This window comes from Tupaia chinensis, unplaced genomic scaffold (assembly GCF_000334495.1).
Source record: "Tupaia chinensis unplaced genomic scaffold, TupChi_1.0 Scaffold000099_1, whole genome shotgun sequence".
Taxonomy (NCBI): Eukaryota; Metazoa; Chordata; class Mammalia; order Scandentia; family Tupaiidae; genus Tupaia; species Tupaia belangeri.
In genome coordinates this window covers 5,295,224-5,308,440 of record NW_006159563.1, presented here as the reverse complement: position 1 = coordinate 5,308,440, position 13,217 = coordinate 5,295,224, and the positions used below count along the sequence as shown (strand labels likewise).

The 13,217-nt window shown below is 40.5% G+C and overlaps 1 protein-coding gene across 1 annotated transcript in view; it reads right to left on the bottom strand.

Moving 5' to 3' along the window:
• Positions 1–13,217, bottom strand: part of HOMER1 (homer scaffold protein 1) — a 168,729-nt gene that overhangs the window by 131,420 nt on the left and 24,092 nt on the right. The gene's annotated exons all lie outside the window — the stretch shown is intronic.

Sequence of the window (13,217 nt, the reverse complement as noted above, 5' to 3'; positions counted from 1 at the left end):
TTGCTATAGGGCACGTGCGCTTGCCAGAAAGACAGAGACAGACAGAAAGCGAGAAACCACCACCACCACCACCACCCCAGGGGAGGATGGCCATGCCGCAATCCTTTCTCCTCCATTCTCTCGGGATCTTGGGCATGCACGCACACGCGCCCGGCATGAGTTTAAGCCACCGGGTCTGGGACTCGAACCACGGTTGACTACATGGGAGTCCAGGGACATAGCTATTACGCTAACTGCTGGTCCCGAACAACTTTATTTTTAAACTGTGAACTTACGGGTTTAAACTCAGACCTTCCCCAGGTCTATTCTCTCACCTTTAATCACTAAAAAGTTTTCAGACAACAGGTAGCAGAGCAGCTTGAGAGAAGAGGCAGCTAGAACTTACTAGACAAGAATATTAAAGAGAACACAGTCTAAATACAGAGGAGAGGTATACAGAAAGAGCCCTTTTAAAAATTTGTAGAGGGTTCCGCTCATGTACTTAGCTGAGTTGTAATCAGTACAAACACATGAGAAAACCATTTGAGACGGAGAAGAACCCTCAGAATGAGCAGGCAGAACAATTCCCAAAGCTCGCATAAAGCAAGTAATAATTCGTGTTCCACCAACGCCCCCATTTCCATGGGAAATAGGCAAAGCATTCATAAAGGTATTTCCTAAGCAGTAAACTAAAATTAGTTATAAAGTAAAAAGCTGCTCTGGTCCCACAAACACAGTTTCAAAGTAAGTTGGGGGGGCTGCAGGTGGCATGGCAGTTGGGAATGCTGGACTACCTTATGGCCAACTGTGGTTCCAGTCCTGGGCCTAACAGCTTACTTTCTCTCTCTCTCTGGTCAAATGAAAATAAGTAAAGATAACAAATAAAATGAAATAAATAATTCTTTTTTTTTTTCAGAGATTTTTTGCTATAGGGTGCTTGCGCTCGCCAGAAAGACAGCAAGAAATCACTCCCAGGGGGGATGGGCACTCAGCAATCCCTTCTCCTCCATTCTCCTCTCCAGATATTGGGCACGTGCACACATGCACCCAGCATGAGTTTAAGCCACCGGGTCCGGGACTCGAACCGTGGTCGACTACATGGGAGTCCAGCAACATAGCCATTATGCCATCTGATGGTCCCATAAATAATTCTTTAAAAAAAAAAAAAAAAAAGGAAGTTGGCAAAGATCATACTATTTCCAAGAAATTTAACTGAGTCCCAGAACAAAATTTGGGAATATAGATGCCCACAATCATTGATGGGTTTACATCCCAATAATCCTATTTAAAGCTGAGAACAATGTAAACCAAAAATAAATCCAATATACTTAACTTGCCAAACATTATAGCTTAGCCTAGCTAGCCTATCTGAAAGATGCTTAGAACACTTAACATTAGCCTACAGTGGGGCAAAATCATCTAGCACAAAGTTTATTTTATAATAAAATGTTTATCTGGTGTATGGTGTAATTTATCAAATACAGTAGTACATCGTAGAATACCAGTTTACCCTCATGAGATCACATGGCTGACGGGGAGAAAAGGCTTGCCGGTGCCAAGCATCACGATGGAGGATCGTATTGCTAACTCAGGAAAAGATCAAAATACAAAGCGTGGTTTCTATTCAATAAACACGCATTGCTTTTGCACCACGGCAAAGCAAAAACCTTAAGTCAAGCCATCTTAAGTCAGAGACTACTATTCTGTATTTTAAAGAATACAAAAATATTCAGTACCCAATAAGATAAATTCTAAATATCTAACACTAAACGGATTCGTATTGATAAAATACAACCCATAATAAGCAGAAAAAAACCAATCAGTAGAAACAAACCCCATAATAACATAGGTGATAGACTGAGAGACAAGAACATTAAAATAGTTACTAATGGGACCATTAGATGGCGTAATGGTTATGTCGCTGGACTCCCATGTAGTCAACCGTGGTTCAAATCCCGGACCTGGTGGCTTAAACTCAAGTCGGGCATGTGTGTGGCACGTCCAAAATCACAATAGGAGAATGGAGGAGACAGGATTGCTGCGGCATGGCCATCTCCCTGAGGGCTGATTTCTCACTTTCTGTCTGTCTCTCTCTGGCTTTCTGGGGAGCACACGTGCCCTATAGCAAAAACTACTCAAAAAAAAAAAAGTTACTGTAACTCTAGTCCACATGTTAAAGAAGGTAAAGGGATGCCTATGCATTTAGAGACTTGAACTTGTAAAAAAGCCTCAATTTTGTGGAGATGAAAAATATAATATCTAAGATGAAATATATACTGGATGAAATTAGCAGCAAGGTAGACACTGCAGAAGAATAAAACTAGTTGAAGATAAAACTAAAACTAGCTAACTTGAAGATAAAAAAATACAAACTATCAAAAATAGTACACAGAAAAGATTTTTTAAAAAATGAGTATCAATGTAATTTCTATGGATGACTTTCAATCACATGTAATTGAAATTCACAAAGATTAGGAGAAGCAGGAAAAAATATTTGAAGAAATTATGGTTGGGGACCACCAGGTAATGTGGTGGTTAAGGCTCTGGACACTCCCACATGGCCAACCACAGTTCAAGTCCCTGACCTGGAGGCATGCTTCCTCCCTTTCTCTCTCTCTCTCTTTCTCTCTCTCTCTCTCTCTCTCTCTCTCTCTCTCTCTCTCTCTCTCTCTCTCTCTCTCTCTCTCTCTCTCTCTCTCTCTGTCTGTCTGTGTCTGGGCCTCTGTGTGTGTGTGTGTGTGTGTGTGTGTATGTGTGTGTCTGGTCAAATTAAAATAAATGAATGAATAATTTTTTTAAATTATGATTGAAAAACTTTTGAATTTGATCATTGTACTATTATTGATTTTAAAAATAATTATTTGCTATAGGGCATTTGTACTCAGCAGAGAGAGACACATAGAAAGGGAGAAAGGGAAAGTGAGAAGCATCCTTGTGGGGATGGCCTGCCCTTTTCTCCATTTTCCTCTCGGGATTCGGGCACACATGCGCAAGTGCCCAGAGTGCATTTCAAACCACCAGGCCTGGGACTGAAACCACACAGTCGACTGACTGTATGGGATCCAGTCACTAACTACCACATCACCAGCTGGCCCCAAATTTGATAATACCGTAAAGTCATAGTCCCAAAAAACTCAACAAATCCTAATACAAGAAACATTTAGAAAATTATACTAAGCATTATCATCATTAAATTGCTTAAAAACAATGCTAAAGAGAAAACTTAAAACTGCCTTGGCGGGGGTAGGGCACATTACAATAACAAAAATAAGAATGAAAGCATTCTGGGCCAGCCGGTGGCTTTGTGGTTACCGTGACTGGATCCTACCTAGCCAATGTCAAGACAGAATCCCGGACCCAGTGGCTTGAGAAACACGTTGGGCAGGTGTGTGTGCATGCCCACAGACACAGGAAGAAGGAGAAGAGGAGGAGAAGGGATAAGGGATCGTGGCATGACCAATCCCCTGTCAGGGTGCTTTCTTAGACCCCCCCCTCTCTCTCTCTGGTGAGTACATGTGTACTCTAAAAATGTTTATAAAACAAACAAAAAATAGCAGTCTTATTCAAAACAATCTAAGTCAGAAGACAGCACAACACCTTTAAACTACAGAAAACAAACAAACAAAAAAGCCTGTCTACCTAAACTTCTCGACTCAGAAAAAGATGGCACATACCTCCTTCAGAATCAGGGTGAATTTAGGGTGATGAAAATGCCTTAGGCTACAGAGAAGGGATAATGACAAACATTGTTACGAGACTAAATGACACTGGACTATGCACTTTAAAGTCGTTAATTTTATGGTAAGAGGATTTTACCTTAATGACAACAAAATACTTTTTACAATGAGGGTAAAATAAAGATTTTCTCAGACATATAAAAACTTAAAAATTTAATCATCAGTTTGACCTGTGAAAAAAATGTTAAAGGGAATTTTTAGATAAGAGAAAATGATTCCAGAAGGATACCTGGATCTACTTAAGGGACTAACGAGCACTAAAAGTGGTAAATATGTGGGTAACATTTTTTTCATATTTAAAAAATTTCAGAGGCCAGCAGGTGGCATATTGGTTAAGGCGCTAGACTGCCACACGGCTAATTGTGGTTCAAGTCCCAGACCTGGCAGCTCGAAACTCATGCCAGGGCACGTGTGTGTTCATGTCCAAAATCCCAAGAAGAAAATGGAGGAGAAGGGATTGTGGCATGGCCATGCCCCCAGGAGGTGATTTCTTGTTTTCTGTCTTTGGCGAGCGCAAGTGTCCTATAGTAAAAATCTCTCAAAAAAAAAAAAATCTTAAAAAAAAATTTTTTTTTCAGGAGCGAGACAGCAGTCTAGCACTAAAACTCAATGCTCTACAATGCTGCCTCTCAAAGAAGGAAGGGCTCCAGGTTAGTGGACCTCACTACACTGAGCCCCAGAATACCTATGGTCCACAGCCGGCTGGAAATGAGTCACAGCATCAAGACCCTGCTCTCTCTGCATCTGTCTCTTTCACGGAAGAAAAAAAATAAGTAAACATAAAAAAAGAAACTATTCACAACCAAATTGACAAAGTACAAAATAATAATATATTGTGAGGTTTATAAAATTATAGAAGTAAAACATGTAACAATATCACAAAAGCAAGGGCGATGACATAAGGTTTTTACTGCATGAGAAGAAGTTAATATCACCTGAAGGTAGACTGCCATGAGTTAATGAAGTATTAGGTTGTCCGGAAAACCATGACGGATTTTTCTATGCAAAAATGCATCATGACTTTCCTGATGATGCAATTATACTATAAGCCATAGAAAAGCCATTAAAAAAAGAAGAGATATAGCCAATAAGCCAACAAAGGATCATAGAAAATAATCTATAATAAGGCAAAAGAGAAAAGGAAAAAAGAACACTGAATAAATGAAACAAACAGAAAAATAAAATTTAAGATAGACTTAAATTAAATCATTGTAATAATATTAAATAAACACCCCAACTAAAAGGTAGAGATTGTCAGATTGGCAATAAAACAATACGCAGCTAGGCTGACCGGTAGCCTGAGGGTTAAGGGAGTCAGACTCCCCACACAGCTGACTGTGGTGTGAATCATTGCTCTGGTGGCTTGAAAAACACGTCCGACACGTGTGTTTTCCCCAAAGCCCAACAGGATGGAGAAAGGATTGTGATGTAATCACACCCCATTGGGTGTGCTTCTCCCTCTCTCTCTTTCTCTCTCTGCTTCCCTTCCTCTTGTGAGCACACAGGCCTTCTGGCAGTTAAAAAACAAAAAAGAAACTCAGTGTGTAACTATATGATGTTCACAAGAAAACCATTTTAAGTACTAGGTTGTCTGGAAAGTCATAATGTATTTTTCTGTTTTTCTATGCAAAGATATGTCATGACCTTCCCAACTACCCAAAATAAAGACGCAGATGAGTTAAATGTAAGGCAACATAAAAATATAATATCTTACATATATTAATCAGAAGTCTGCCCTCGTCTCCCGATTAGAAGCTCTGCGAAGGCAAGACCATGGGCATTTTGTTCACCCTTGTGTCTCCAACACCCAGCGCAAGGCTGCATGCAATATTTGTTAGGGAAGAAAAATCCTTCCAAACTTATGGAAACTTCTATTCCACATCATTATGATTCCCCATTATAATGTCATCTCTGTTCAGAGTTTTTAAAAATTATTTTCTTGGCCAGATGGAGGCACAGAAATAAAATGCAACATTCTCTAAGGCTGGCCCATATGGGAAGGCCCTAAGTCTGTGTCCCAGGACTACCCTGTGCATGTCATGCATGTACATACCCATAATCCAGGCTAGCGGAGACCAGGGGGTAGAAGTGGTACTAAGACTGTTGGAAGTGCTGTCTCTTTCTCTCTCTCTCTCACTCATGAAGTAATAGATAAACTTTTTAAAAAAGCTTTCTAAAATCCAGTAAAAATTATTTTCTGAGGCTATCAACAGCTGTTCCTATTGTTCTATACCATACTTTCAAAAGCCTATTCTCTTCTTCCTGTTCTCCTGGGGGTTGAGAAACCTAACCAATTTTGCTAGAACGTTGATTCTGAGTGAGGGTTCGATTAGCTTTCCTTGAGTAAAGTATATCTATTTGGATGCTCCCTAAAAGTATTGAATATTTCTTAAGTATCATGCTTCCTTCACAACATAAATATCTTTTTTATAATTATTTATTTTATTTTATTTATTCATTTATTATTATTATTATTATTAGTTTGATCAGAGAGAGACAGAGGGTGAGAGAGAGAGGAAGTGAGAAAGAAGCCACCAGATTCAGGACTCCAACCCCAGTCGGCCATGTGGGAGTGTCCAGCACCTTAACCACCATGCCACCTGCTGGTCCCTAGTGGGACGTATTTTTAAGCCCAGTTTTCTTTCTTTCTTTTTTCTTCCTTCCTCCCTTCCTTCCTTCCCTCCCTCCCTCCCTCCTTTCTTTCCTTCCTTCTTTCCAGTTGCCTTCTCTAGCCATTTGCAAAATCATACAGGCTCTTTTCATAGTAATCTTTTAAGAATCAGAATCTGGGGGGTGGGGGGCAGCAGGTGGCATGGTATTTAAGGTACTGGACTCCCACATGGCTGACTGTGGTTCAAGTCCCAGACCTGGTGGCTTGCTTTCTCACTTTCCTTCTCTTTCTCTCTCTCTCATTCTTTGGTGAGCACATGTGTCTTGTTGCAAATTAAAAAAAAATATGGAAATAATAATAAAATAAAAATAATAAAGAATCAGAATGGGTAGATTGTAAGCTTTGGAAAAGTTGTGTCTTCCCGGGAGCCCTGGTTTTACAAGTAGTATATGTAGAGTCGAGTGGTAGTTTTAGTCATTGTTTCGTTTTCTTTGTCTCTGAGAAGATTCCTAATTTACTGAGAGCCTACTTCAATTGCATGGATATATAAAGTTTCTTTCTCATTCCCCCATTGTTAGCTATTTTAAGAGCTGTTACTCACAACTGAGATATAAACAGTGTTCCGCACCCCACACAGCGCACATCTCATTAGAGGGATTGCGGCGTGACCATCCCCCCCTGGGGGGTGATTTCTCGCTTTCTGTCTCTATGTCTCTCTCTGTCTGGCCAGCGCACACGCCCTACAGTGAAAATGTCTCCACGAAAAAAAAAAAAGAAAGGGTTGTCTGTAGCAAAGTACATTCTTCAGAGATGGCTACAATGTCTCCAGTCCCTTTTCTTTATTTTTTCATACCCTTATCAGGAGGTGCTCTCTCCTTAAACCTGAGCAGAGCTTGGTAATGGCTTGGATCACAATTAGGGACAAAAAATGGCACTGTTGTTTTTCATACCCTTATCAGGAGGTGCTCTCTCTTTAAACCTGAGCAGAACTTGGTAATGGCTTGGACCACAATTAGGGACAAAAAATGGCACTGTTATACCTGTGAGTCTAGGCTACAGTAGACCATTCAACTTTAGCCGAGTTTTCTTAGCACATCCATTCACCATACTATGAGGAAGGCCAAGCAGCCTCTGGAGAAAAATTAAGGGCTCCAGTCCTAGCTGACCTCTCAGTCAAGAGACACTATCTTGCCCACCACACAAGGGAATCTGTTTAAAAGTTATCCCACAGCCCCCAATTAAGCCAACGTCAGGTAGAGCAGAGATGAGTCATTCAGCACAAGCCTGTCCAAATTGCAAAAGCCTGTCCAAACTGCAAAATCATGAGCTAAATAAATGATTGCCATTGTTTTAAGCTACTAAATGTGGGGGCGGTATGTTATACTGCAAGAGATAATGAGAACGATATGCAAATATCTTGAAGCTGGTAAGTGTCTGACAGGTCCAGAAACTGAAAAGTACACTGTGGTTGGAACATGCAAATAAACAATAGTACCAGAGCCAGCAGGTGGCATGGTGGTTAAGGTGCTGGACTCCCACATGGCTGATCATAGTTGGAGTCCCAGATCTGGCAGCTTGCGTTCCCACTTTCTCTCTCTCTCTCTGTCTCTTTCTGGTAAGCACACATGCCCTTTACCAAATTAAAATAATAATAATAATGACAAATAAAAATAATTCTTAAAAAAATACTACCAATGCCAGTAGAAATCACAACAGCTAGCATTTGATATTTATTATGTAATACAGGTACTATTACAGATTTTTACGTTATTTAATCAATACAATCCTATTGATAGATACTAATAGAACACTAATTTTTTATGTGGGGAAATGGAGTCACAGACCAGTTCAGTTACTTGCCTAAGGTCACACACTTAGTCTAGTGCAAGAGCTCATGTGACTGACAATAAAGCCACGTTGACTCACAAAGGACTGAATGGCACAAAATGAGGTATGAAAAAGTAGATCAAGCAGGGGCCAGCAGTTGGCGTAATGGCTATGTCACTGGACTCCCACGTAGTCGACTGCGGTTCGAGTCCCGGACCCGGTGGCTTAAACTCACACCAGGCACGTGTGCGTGTATGCCCAAGATCCCAAGAAGAGAATGGAGGAGAAGGGATTGTGGCATGGCCATCCCCCCTGGGGGGGATTTCTCACTTTCTGTCTCTCTGTCTCTGTCTGTCTGGCAAGCGCACACGCCCTGTAGCAAAAACCTCTCCAAAAAAAAAAAAAAAAAGAAAAAAGAAAAAAAAGTAGATCAAGCACAGGTTAAACAGATCCTTATTGTCCATGGTAGGAAGTTTAGGTGTTAGTTTATGAACAATGAGGCACTACTGAAGAGTTTAAAGCAAGCTAGTATATAATCCAACTTATATTTAAAAGATCATTCAGCTGTATGTGGAAAACAGATCAGGAGAAAAGCAATGATGTTGAAGCATGGTTCTCCTCAAGAATAAAATTGGGACAAAACAAAATATTAGGTCCTCAAGAAAGTCATGATGTATTTTTCAATGTTTTTCTATGCAAGGATGGATCAAAATAGTTAACACTGAACCACATATTACAAATAGAGAAATAGAAAGACACTGTTAGGTTCTTCCAGTATAATGCGGCAAGCTGGAAGTATATCATACCATCTATGCTGCATTCTTGGAGGGGGAATTTTAAATTTGAATCTGATTAAACCTAAATCTAGCTACAAGTTTACCAGAAATAGAACACAGGAACACGCTAAATGACACGAAGAGGATGCAGCCTGGCAAATACAGAATGTGGAAAATTCTACAGGACAAATTTCATAAACAGGAAGAAAAAGAAGGCTGCCACAGATTGAAAGAAACTCAAGAACAAATCAGCCAAATGAGAGGAGTGGACCATGTCTGAAAGATGATTTGGACAAGTCAATGGTTTAAAAGAGAGAGAGACTGATAAGGCAGATGAGGAACTCTGATCACTGTTTAGGTATGAAGGAATTACTAGGAATTTGTTTTTGTATGATAATGGCAACCGTAGATATATTTTATTTCTTTTTATTTGTTTTTAAAAGCCCTTATTGGGACCAGCAGTTGGCGTAATGGCTATGTCGCTGGACTCCCATGTAGTCGACCATGGTTCAAATCCCAGACTTAAACTCACACCGGGTGCACATGCATGCCCAAGATCCCAAGAAGAGAATGGAAAAGAAGGGACTGTGGTGTGGCTATCCCCCCTTGGGAGTGATTTCTCTCTTTCTGTCTCTCTGTCTCTCTCTTTCTGGGGAGCACATACATCCTACAGCAAAAACCTCTCTCCTCCAAAAAGTAAATCAATAAATAAATACCCTTATTGTTCTGTGATACATATTGAAGTATTTAGAGATAAAAATTATTTGATGTTTAGAGTCTACTTTAAAATAATCTAACAAAAGACAAGGTATGGAGCTGGCAAGTGGCATGGTGGTTAAGGTGCTGGACTCCCACATGTACAACAGCAGTTTGAGTCCTGGACCTGGTGGCTTGCTTTCTCACTCTTTTCTCTCTCCCTGGAAATTGAAGAACAACAATGATAAAACTAAACGACTAACTCTTAAATAAAAGACAAGGCAATACAAATGAACTATGGGACATAAGGGCCAATTATACAATCTTCTTTAGGTTTTTGTATGCTTAAAACTTTTTAGTGTAATGGCTATGTCGCTGAACTCCCACGTAGTCAACCGCAGTTCAAGTCCTGGACCCGGTGGCTTAAACTCACGCCGGGCACGTGTGCGTGCATGCCCAAGATCCCGAGAGGAGAATGGAGGAGAAGGGACTGCGGCGTGGCCATCCCCCCTGGAGGGTGATTTCTCGCTTTCTCTCTCTCTGTCTCTCTCTGTCTGGTGAGCACACACACCCTAATAGAAAAAAAAAAATTCATAATACAAAGTTTAAATCTGAAAATTTTAAAAGTCTACCTAAGCTTCCAACTAAGGCGAAGCTGCAAACTTAGGCATGAATGACAGGCCAATGACTAAGTATAAAACCTCCTCCAGTGTTCTGCTTTCTCCTTCAAGAACAAGCACCCCGAATACAGATAACTACATAAACTAGAATAGGGGTTTTACAGAGGTAATTAGGCATGCCTCTAGCACCCTCTGGAGCAAAGGGGGCCCTGACATAGTCTAGTGGCGGACAGAGATGGATACTGAGACTAGTGTAGCACTAGCCATCTCATCAGCTGTCTCTATTTGTCAAGCAACTCATGGTTTCAGCTTGGCTTTGACCGTGGTATTTTTTTCTATGGCAGAAAATGTATTTTTAATGACTTAATAAGTTGTCATTCGAGCTTATACATAGGTTTCTTTGAGCTCTCACATGATAAATTAGTCCTTAGGACCTAAAATCAAGCCTTAAATAAATAATTAGTAAGCCAAAGCCCAGACTGTACAGTTTGATAGCCACACCAACGCTGTCAACTGCTCACCACGGGCTTCTTTCTTTCTCACAGCATAGCCTTCACACAGTAACAGGGTAACATTAGTTCAATGTTACTAAAACACATATCATAAAGAGAAAATAAACTTCAAGTGTAGTCATAACAATTACCACTCACTGAGTGGCAATTAGTACATCGGGTACTAGACCCTTTGTAAGTAAGTATACGACGTATATACTAGTGCTTGTTTCTATTCTATTTGTAAGTATATGATGTATATACTAGTGCCTCATGTTAACACACTAATGAATGGTAACTACTAGTCATACATTTGAAATTTCACCCAAATCTTAAAGCTCCTAGGGGCACAAATCATTCCCATTTTACGGATGAGGAAGCTGACGGTAAGTGATCTATTCAAGATCACACAGCCAAGATAATGACGGTAAGTGATCTATTCAAGATCACACAGTCAAAATATAGATGGAGCCAGAATTCAAACACAGATCTGATGCTAAGCCAAACAAACTCTTTAGCATGTTGTAGACTAAATAGATTCGTGTGGGTTTGCATTGTTATCAAACTCAAACACAACCTCTATGAATAAACGTGTCATAATTTGAGTACCAGGGAACACAGGGCATTCTGTTAAGAGCTATGGCGAATATACAGAGAGAAAATATACAGACTCAATTCCCAAAGAGGTTTCACCTAGGAGCAAAAAAAAAACTGAAAAAGGAAGTAACTACAAGACAAAATGAAAGTGACAAATACCTCGGTAGAAACAATATAAAGTGCTGTAAGGATTTAGAAAAGGAGAAAATTTTTAAATACATTCAAGAAATGTATAAACTTGCAAAACAACATATTTTTAGGTTGGAATTATACTAATGAATTAGTGCACTAAGTGATAACATTACTTTTTTTGGGGGAGGAATTATACTAATGAATTAGTGCACTAAGTGGTAACATTACTTTTTTGGGGGGAGAAGATTTTTGTTTTTGTTTTTGTTTTTTTTTGTTTTTTGCTGTAGGATGCGTGCGCTCGCCAGACAGACAGAGAGAGACATAGAGACAGAAAGCGAGAAATCACCCCTTGGGGGGATGGCCACGCTGCAATCCCTTCTCCTCCATTCTCCTCTCGGGATCTTGGGCATGCACGCGCACACGCACAAGAGGAGTTTTAAGCCACCAGGTCCAGGACGCGAACCGCGGTCAACTACATGGGAATCCAGTGCCATAGCCATTACGCTAACTGTTGGTCCCGGTAACATTACTTTTTCTAGAAGAAAGAACACAGGCCATTTACAGAAGGCTAGACTCTGCCATCAGCTGGCATTGGGCCTCTGGGCAGAGTTCTCAGCTGCCTCACTTAAAAGTAACACATACACTAACTTATGAGAAGTCACTCTAACATGAAAACACAAGAAATAAAACAATAAACTGAAGAGGAAAAAAACAGGTAGAATTAGCTCTAATCTATTGATACATAAATATCTGCTTTAAAAAATTAATATATTGGGACCAGCAGTTGGTGTAATGGCTATGTCGCTGGACTCCCATGTAGTTGTCCATGGTTCGAGTCCTGGACCCAGTGGCTTAAACTCACACTGGATGTGTGTGCGTGCGTGCATGCGTGCGTGCGTGCACAAGATCACAGGAGGAGACCGGAGGCGATTGCAGCATGTCCATCCCGCTGGGGCGGGGGGGTGGTGATTTCTCACTTTCCATCTCTGTCTCTCACTGTCTTTCTGGTGAGCACGCGCCCTATAGCAAAAACCTCTCCAAAAAAAACTTTTTAAAAAATTAAAATAATACTATAATTTTCTACATCTGTTCAAGTTAAACCACAATATTCATAATTCACTACTAAAAAAGAAAAATAGCCCTTCTGGTGTCAAACTGGTACATTGCTATACCCAGGCTACAATTTTAAATGAACAGAAATTTCACTCTGATGCTTTGAATCCTCCAAGATCTATGCAAACTGAAGCATGAAGAACAGGTGAAGACCCCGAGCCTACCTTGACTCATAGCCCCCCAGCACTAGCTGGCTAGTCAAGTGGTTTAAGATTATATTCTGGGCTGGCCTTCAGCCTAGTGGTTAAAGGGAACAATATTCCACATGGCTGACCATAATGTGAATGCCAGCCCCAGCAGCTTGAAAAACTCATCAAAAGCCTACGCCTGCATGCCCCAAATCTTGACAGAATGATGAAATGGAGAAGGGATCAAGTCAGGACCATGCCCGATCGGAAGGTGCTTCCTCTCTCTTTTTCTGAATCTCTCTGATAAGCACACAGGCCCTCTGGCAGCTAAAAGAAAGAAAAAAGATTGCATCCCTATATTCAGCTTCTAAGGCAACTGATTTTGCTGGGAAAAAAAAAAATTTTTTTTTTTGGAGAGGTTTTTGCTATAGGGAGCGTGCACTCCCCAGAAAGACAGAGAGAGAGATAGAAAGTGAGAAATCACCCCCCAGAGGGGATGGCCACCCCACA